Genomic DNA, 9141 nt, shown 5'->3' with positions numbered 1-9141 from the left:
GTTTTGTCCCTATAGCCCCCTACCCCCTTGGTGTCCCATGTGTCCCTATGGCCCTATAAACCCTTGGGTGTCCCTATATTTCCCCTATGGCCCTTTATCCCCCTTGGTGTCCCTATGGCCCTATAAAACCCTTCATGCTGGTCCCTATGGCCCCATTTACCCCCCTTGGGTCCCATGGTCCCTATGGCCCTATACCCCCTGGTGTCCCTATAGCCCCATACCCCTTTGGTGTCCCTATGGCCCCATACCCCCTTGGTGTCCCTATGGCCCCATAACCCCTTGGTGTCCCTATGGCCCCATACCCCCTTGGTGTTCCCTATGGCCCATACCCCCTTGGTATCCCTATGGCCCTATACCCCCTTTGGTGTCCCTATATTCCCCTATGGCCCCATACCCCCCTTGTTGTCCCTATGGCCCCATACCCCCTTGTTGTCCCTATGGCCCCATAACCCCTTGTTGTCCCTATGACCCCACAACCCCTTGGTGTCCCTATATTCCCCTATGGCCCCATACGCCCTTGGTGTACCTTAGCCCCCATCCCCCTTGGTGTCCCTATGGCCCCATAACCCATTGGTGTCCTATGGCCCCATACCCCCTTGGTGTCCCTATGGCCCCACAACCCTGTGTCCCTATGGCCCCATACCCTTTTGGTGTCCCTATGGCCCCATACCCCTTGGTGTCCCTATGGCCCCATACCCCTTTGGTGTCCCTATGGCCCCATAACCCTTGGTGTCCCTATGGCCCCATACCCCCTTGTTGTCCCTATAGCCCCATACCCCCTTGGTGTCACCTATAGCCCATATACCCTTTGGTGTCCCTATGGCCTAAAACCCTTGTTTGTCCCTATGGCCCTATACCCCCCTTGGTGTCCCTATATTCCCTATGGCCCCATACCCCCTTAGTGTCCCCATGTGTCCCTATGTCCCCATACCCCCTTGGTGTCCCTATGGCCCCATACCCCTTGGTATCCCTATGCCCTATACCCCCCTTGGTGTCCCTATATTCCCCTATGGCCATACCCCCTGTTGTCCCTATGGCCCCATAACCCCTTGTTGTCCCTATGACCCCATAACCCCTTGGTGTCCCTATGGCCCCATACCCCCTTGGTGTCCCTATGGCCCCATACCCCCTTGGTATCCCTATGGCCCTATACCCCCCTTGGTGTCCCTATATTCCCCTATGGCCCCATACCCCCTTGTTGTCCCTATGGCCCCATACCCCCTTGTTGTCCCTATGGCCCATAACCCCTTGTTGTCCCTTAGACCCCAAACCCTTGGTGTCCCTATGGCCCCATTTTACCCCACTTGGTGTCCCTTATAGCCCCATACCCCCTTGGTGTCCCCTATGACCCCACAAACCCTTGGTGTCCCCATGTGACCCTATGGCCCCATAACCCCTTTGGTGTCCCTATATTCCCCTATGGCCCTTTATCCCCCTTGGTGTCCCTATGGCCCTATAAACCCTTCGTGTCCCTATATTCCCTATGGCCCCATATCCCTTGGTGTCCCTATATTCCCCTATGACCCCATACCCCTTTGGTGTCCCTATGGCCCCATACCCCTTGGTGTCCCTATGGCCTATACCCCCCTTGGTGTCCCTATGGCCCCATACCCCCCTTAGTGTCCCCATTGTGTCCCTATGGCCCCATACCCCCATGGTGTCCCTATAGCCCCATACCGCCTTGGTGTCCCTATGGCCCTATCCCCCCTTGGTGCTCCCTATATTCCCCTATGGCCCCATACCCCCTTGGTGTCCCTATGGCCCCATACCCCTTTGGTGTCCCTATGGCCCCTACCCCCTTGTTGTCCTATGGCCCCATAACCCCCTTGTTGTCCCTATGGCCCCATACCCCTTTGGTGTCCCTATGGCCCCATACCCCTTGGTGTCCCTATCGGCCTATAGCCCCTTGGTGTCCCTATGGCCCTATACCCCCTTGGTGTCCCTATGGCCCATACCCCCTTAGTGTCCCCATGTGTCCCTATGGCCCCATGCCCCCATGGTGTCCCTATAGCCCCATACCGCCTTGGTGTCCCTATGGCCCTATACCCCCCTTGGTGTTCCCTATATTTCCCCTATGGCCCCATACCCCCTTGGTGTCCCTATGGCCCCATACCCCTTTGGTGTCCCTATGGCCCCATACCCCCTTGGTGTCCCTATGTTCCCCACACCCCTTGGTGTCCCATGGCCCCATACCCCCATGGTGTCCCTATAAGCCCCATAACCCCTTGGTGTCCCTATCAGCCCCATACCCCCTTGGTGTCCCTATGGCCCATAAACCCCCTTGTTGTCCCTTTGGCCCCATACCCCCTTGGTGCTCCCATGGCCCCATACCCCCATGGTGTCCCTATAGCCCCATACCCCCTTGTTGTCCATATAGCCCCATACCCCCTTGGTGTCCCTATGGCCCTATAAACCCTTGGTATCCCTATGGCCCTATAACCCCTTGGTGTCCCTATGGCCCCATACCCCCTTGGTGTCCCTATGGCCCTATAACCCCTTGGTGTCCCTATGGCCCCATACCCCCTTGGTGTCCCCATGTGTCCCTATGGCCCTATACCCCCTTGGTGTCCCTATGGCCCTATAACCCTTTGGTGTCCCTATGGCCCTATAAACCCTTGGTGTCCCTGTGGCCCTATACCCCCCTTGGTGTCCCTATATTCCGCTATAGCCCCATACCCCTTGGTGTCCCTATGGCCCTATTAACCCCCTTGGTGTCCATTGGCCCCTACCCCTTGGTGTCCCCATGTGATCCCTATGGCCCTATAACCCCTTGGTGTCCCTATGGCCCTATAACCCCTTGGTGTCCCTATATTCCCCTATGGCCATACCCTTGGTGTCCCTATGGCCCTATAACCCCTTGGTGTCCCTATGGCCCGCATAACCCCTTGATGTCCCTATGGCCCCACAACCCCTTGGTGTCCCTATATTCCCCTATAGCCCCATACCCCCTTGGTGTCCCTATGGCCCCATAACCCCTTGGTGTCCCTATGGCCCCATACCCCTTGGTGTCCCTATGGCCCCACAACCCCTTGGTGTCCCTATGGCCCCATACCCCCTTGGTGTCCCTATGGCCCTATAAACCCTTGGTGTCCCTATGGCCCCATACCCCCTTGGTGTCCCTATGGCCCTATACCCCCCTTGGTGTCCCTATGGCCCTATACCCCCCTTGGTGTCCCTATATTCCCCTATGGCCCCATACCCCCTTGGTGCCCCTATGGCCCCATACCCCCCTTGGTGTCCCTATAGCCCCATACCCCCTTGGTGTCCCTATGGCCCTATAAACCCTTGGTGTCCCTATATTCCCCTATAGCCCCATACCCCCTTGGTGTCCCTATGGCCCCATACCCCCATGGTGTCCCTATAGCCCCATACCCCCTTGGTGTCCCTATGGCCCCATACCCCCTTGGTGTCCCCATGTGTCCCTATGGACCCATAACCCCTTGGTATCCCTATGGCCCCATAACCCGCTTGGTGTCCCTATATTCCCCTATGGCCCCATACCCCCTTGGTGTCCCTATAGCCCCATAACCCCTTGGTGTCCCTATGGCCCCACAACCCCTTGGTGTCCCTATGGCCCCACAAACCCTTGGTGTCCCCATGTGTCCCTATGGCCCCATACCCCCTTGGTGTCCCTATGGCCCCATAACCCCCTTGGTGTCCCTATGGCCCCATACCCGCTTGGTGTCCCTATAGCCCCATACCCCCTTGGTGTCCCTATGGCCCCATACCCCCTTAGTGTCCCCATGTTCCCCTATGGCCCTATAACCCCTTGGTGTCCCTATGGCCCCATAACCCCCTTGTTGTCCCTATGTCCCCACACCCCCTTGGTGTCCCTATGTCCCCACACCCCCTTGGTGTCCCCATGGCCCCATAACCCTCTTGGTGTCCCTATGGCCCTATACCCCCTTGGTGTCCCTATGGCCCTATAAACCCTTGGTGTCCCTATATTCCCCTATGGCCCCACAACCCCTTGGTGTCCCTATATTCCCCTATGGCCCCATACCCCCTTGGTGTCCCTATGGCCCCATAACCCCCTTGTTGTCCCTATAGCCCCATACCCCCTTAGTGTCCCCATGTGTCCCTATGGCCCCATACCCCCTTGGTGTCCCTATGGCCCTATACCCCCTTGATGTCCCTATGGCCCTATAAACCCTTGGTGTCCCTATATTCCCCTATGGCCCCATTCCTCTTTGGTGTCCCTATGGCCCCATATCCCTTGGTGTCCCTATAGCCCCATACCCCCTTGGTGTCCCCATGTTCCCCTATGGCCCCATACCCCCTTAGCGTCCCCATGTGTCCCTATGGCCCCATAACCCCCTTGTTGTCCCTATATCCCCACACCCCCTTGTTGTCCCCACGTGTCCCATGTAGGTGTGTTCCCATAGGGACAGTTGGGCTCTGTGGGGCGCGGTGGTGACGTGTGGGGCTGAGCGGGGCCGTGGGGACGCACCGATCTTGTAGTAGCTGTAGACGGTGACGGAGGCGGGTTGGATCAGCCCCACCTGGAAGTGCTGGTGGGCCCTGAATGCGATGCACTCCTCCACCTGGTGGGAGACCTGCACGCGGGGTACAGGGATGTGGGGCAATGGGGGCAGGGCCTCACCCCATAGACAGTCATCGGCCCCATTCCCATCTCCAACTCCATCCATAACCCCATAACCCCATATTCTCATTCCCATCTATGTCCCCACTCCCATCTCCATCCATATCCCCATTCCCATCTCCATCCATAACCCCATTCCCATCTCCATCCATATCCCCATTCCCATCTCCATACACGTCCCCATTCCCACCCCCATCCATAACCCCATATCTCCATCCATAACCCCATATCCCCATAACCCCATATACCCATTCCCATCCATATCCCCATATCCCCATCCATATCCCCATAACTCCATATCCCCTTATCCCCATCCATATCCCCATAACCCCATTCCCATCCCCATCCCTATCTCCATATTCCCATAAGCCCATCTCCATCCATATCCCCGTAACCCCATATACCCATTGCCATCCATATCCCCATAACCCCATTCCCATCTCTATCCATAACCCCATATCCCCATCCCATCCATATCCCCATCCCATCCATATCCCCATCCCATCCATATCTCCATATCCCCATAACCCCATTCCCATCCATATCCCCATGTCCCCATCCCCATCCATAACCCCATATCCCCATATCCCCATATCCCCATCCATATCCCCATCCATATCCCCATCCATATCCCCATAAGCCCATCTATATCCCCATCCATGACCCCATATCCCTATCCCCATCCATGACCCCATTATCCCCATCCCATATCCCTTCCAATCCCATCCCCATATCCCCATCCATATCCCCATATCCCCATCCATTATCCCCACATCCCCATCCATATCCCCACATCCCCATATCCCCATCCATATCCCCATATCCCCGGTCCCATCTCCCCATAACCCCATTCCCATCCCCACCCTATCTCCATATCCCATAACCCACCATCTCCATCCAATCCATCCCCCGTAAACCCCAATTATACCCATTCCATCCATATTCCCCATACTCCTATAACTATCCCCAACTCCCCAATCCATTATCCCCAATCACATAAACCCCATCCATTCATCCTATCCATAACCCATATCTTCCATCCATATCCCCATATTCTATCTCCATCCATAACCCCATATCTCCATCCATAACCCCATATCTCCATCCATATCCCCATATCTATCTCCATCCATAACCCCATATCTCCATCCATAACCCCATATCTCCATCCATATCCCATATCGTATCTCCATCCATAAACCCCATATCTCCATACCATAAACCCCAATTATCTCCATCCATAACCCCATATCTCCATCCATAACCCCATATCTCCATCCATAACCCCATATCTCCATCCATAACCCCATATCTCCATCCATATCCCACTATCTCCATCCAATAACCCCATATCCCATCCAATATCCCATATCTTCCATCCATAAACCCATATTCTCCATCCAACCCCAATATCTTCCACCATATCCCCATTTCCCATTCCATATCCCATAACCCCATTCCCAATACCCATTCCATAATCCCCATATCCCCATCATAATCCCCATATCCCATATCCATTCCATCCCCATCATCCTCCATATCCCCATATTCCCCATATCCCCATATTCCCCCATACCCATACCCCACTATCATCCCCCATACTCCCCATCTCCATCCATAGGCTCCCATATCCCCATATCCCCATTATCCCCATTATCCCATATCCCCATTATCCCCATTAAACCCACTAGCCCCAATAACCCCATAACCCCATACACCACCATTATCCCCATAACCCCATATCCCATAACCCCTATTTCCCATTAACCCCATATCCCCATAATCCCCATTTGCCATCGAAGGCTCTCCTATCCCACCCCATCCCATTCCTCATGCCCTCCCCCAATTTCCCCCCCCCATTCCCCCCAAAACACCATTTATCCTACCCCAATATCCCCCCCATAATCCCCCCATATCACCTTATTCCTACCCATATCCCCCCCATATCCCCCATATCCCCCAATCCCCCCATATCCCCCATATCTCCATATATCCCCCCATGATCCCCCCATATCCCCCCATATCCCCCCAATAATCCCCTATATCCCCCCATATCTACCCATATCCCCCCCATATCACTCTTATCCTACCCTCATATCCCTGCATATCCCCCCATATCCCACCCATATCCCCTATATATCCCCATATCCCCCCATATCCCCCATATCCCCCATATCCACCCCATATCCCCCCATATCCCCCCATATCCCCCCCATATCACCTTATCTACCCCCATATTCCCCATATCCCACTATATCCCCCTATATCCCCTCATACCCCCATAATCCCCCCATATCCCCCCCATATCACCTTATCCTACCCTCATATCCCTGCATATCCCCCATATCCCCCCCTATATCCCCCTATATCTCCCCTATATCTCCCCTATATCCCCCATATACCCCCCATATCCCCCCATATCCCCCCATATCCCCCCATATCCCCCCTATATCCCCCATATCCACCCCCATATCCCCCTATATCCCCCCATATCCCCCCATATCACCTTATCTTACCCCATATCCCCACATATCCCCCATATCCCCCTATATCCCCCCATATACCCCCCCATATCTCCCCTATCCCCCATATCCCGCCCCACTATCCCCCTATGATCCCCCATAATACCCTATATCCCCTATATCCCCCATATCCCCCTATCCCCCATATCCCCCCCAAGTCCCCTCACCTTATCCAGGTAGATGATGAGGTTGCTGCGGTTGGACAGCGAGTGGTCGATCTCAAAACATTGTACGAGATTGTAAGCGCCTTCCACTCCTTCGGAGAGCTGGGAGGGGCGGTCAGAGGGGTATGGGGGGTGCATATGGGGGGATATGGGGGGATATGGCGGGAGGCCATATGGGGGGTATGGCGGGATATGGGGGATATGGGGGTTATGGGGGGATATGGGGCGGATATGGGGGGATATGGGGGAATATGAGGGGTTATGGGGGGGATATGGGGCGGATATGGGGGGATTGGGGGCTAGGGGAATATGGGGGAAATGGGTTATGGAATGGGGGTTTATGGGGACTTGGGGCGGAATTCGGGGATATCGGTATGGGGGAATATGGGGGGATATGGGGGAGGGTTATGGGGGGTAGGGGGATATGGTGGCGTTATGGGGGAATATGGGGGGCATATGGGGGCGGAAGTTAGTGCGTGGGGGATTATGGGGGTGTATGGGGAATATGGGCGGGGTTATGGGGGGAATGATATGGGGGGTTGATTGGGGGATGGCGGAGATGGGGGGATATACGGGTCTGGTGGTATTATGGAGGGAATATGGGGGGGATATGGGGAATATGGGGTGTTATTGGGGTTGATATGTGGGGGATATGGCGGGTGATATGGCGGAATATGGGGGGTTATGGAGGGGATATGGGGGAATGAGGGGGTTTAGGGGGATAATTGGGGATATTGTGGGGAGGTTGGGCGGGATATGGGGGGATTGGGGGGAATATGGGGGGTGTATCGGCGGGATATGGGGGGTTATGAGGGGGATTATGGGGGATATTGAGGGGTTATGGGGGGATATGGGGGGTTATGGGGGGATATGGGGGTTATGGGGGGGATATTGGGGATTGGATATGGGGTGATATATGGATTATGGGGGAATATGGGGAAATATGGCGGGTTATGGGGGGGATATGGGGATATGGGGGATATGGGGGATTAATGGGGAGATATGGGGATATGGGAATTATGGGGTGTTAGGAGGGATCATTGGGCGGAATATTGGGGGGAATATGGGGGATATGGGGGGATATGGGGGGAATATGCGGGTTATATCGGGGCGGATATGGGGGAGATATGGGGGGAATGGGTGGGATTGGGAATATGTGGGGGGATATGGGCAGATATGGGGATATGGGGGATTATAGGGGGTTATGGGGGGGATATGGGGCGGATATGGGGGGGATATGGGGGGGATATGGGGGATTATGGTGGGTTATAGGGGGTTATGAGGGGTTATGGGAGGGTTATGGCTGTGCGTTTAGGGGGGTTACAGAGGGTTATGGGGGGGTTATGGGGGGTTATAGCGAGGTTATGGGGCGATATAGGGGGTTATGGGGCAGATACCGGGGGATATGGGGGGTTATGGAGGGGTTATGGGGGATTTATGGGGTAGATATGGGAGGGATATGGGGGGTTATGGGGGGTTATGAGGGGTTATGGGGGGCTTATTGGGGGTTCTTTAGAGGTTGTAGGGGATATGGGGGGTTATGGGGGGACATGGGGGTGTTATGGAGGGCTATAGGGGGATAATGGACGGGCTATAGGAGGTATATAAGAGGGTCGTTAGAGGGTATGGGGGGCTATAAGAGGTGTTTATGGAGGGATATAGGGGTCGGTTACATGGAGTTATGGGGGCTATGGGGGATTATGCGGGGTTATTAAGGGGGGTGGGTTTTTAGGGGGTTATGGGAGATCATAGCGGGGTTATGGGGGATTATGGAGGGTTATGGCGGTGTTATAGGGGGTTATGGGGGGTCATGGGGGGTAATAGAGGGTCATAGGGGGGCTATGGGGGGATA

The sequence above is a fragment of the Coturnix japonica genome, unplaced genomic scaffold, assembly GCF_001577835.2.
Source record: "Coturnix japonica isolate 7356 unplaced genomic scaffold, Coturnix japonica 2.1 chrUnrandom558, whole genome shotgun sequence".
In the NCBI taxonomy this organism is placed as follows: domain Eukaryota; kingdom Metazoa; phylum Chordata; class Aves; order Galliformes; family Phasianidae; genus Coturnix; species Coturnix japonica.
The sequence above is the reverse complement of the archived record's forward strand: the minus strand, read 5'-3'. Positions refer to the sequence as shown.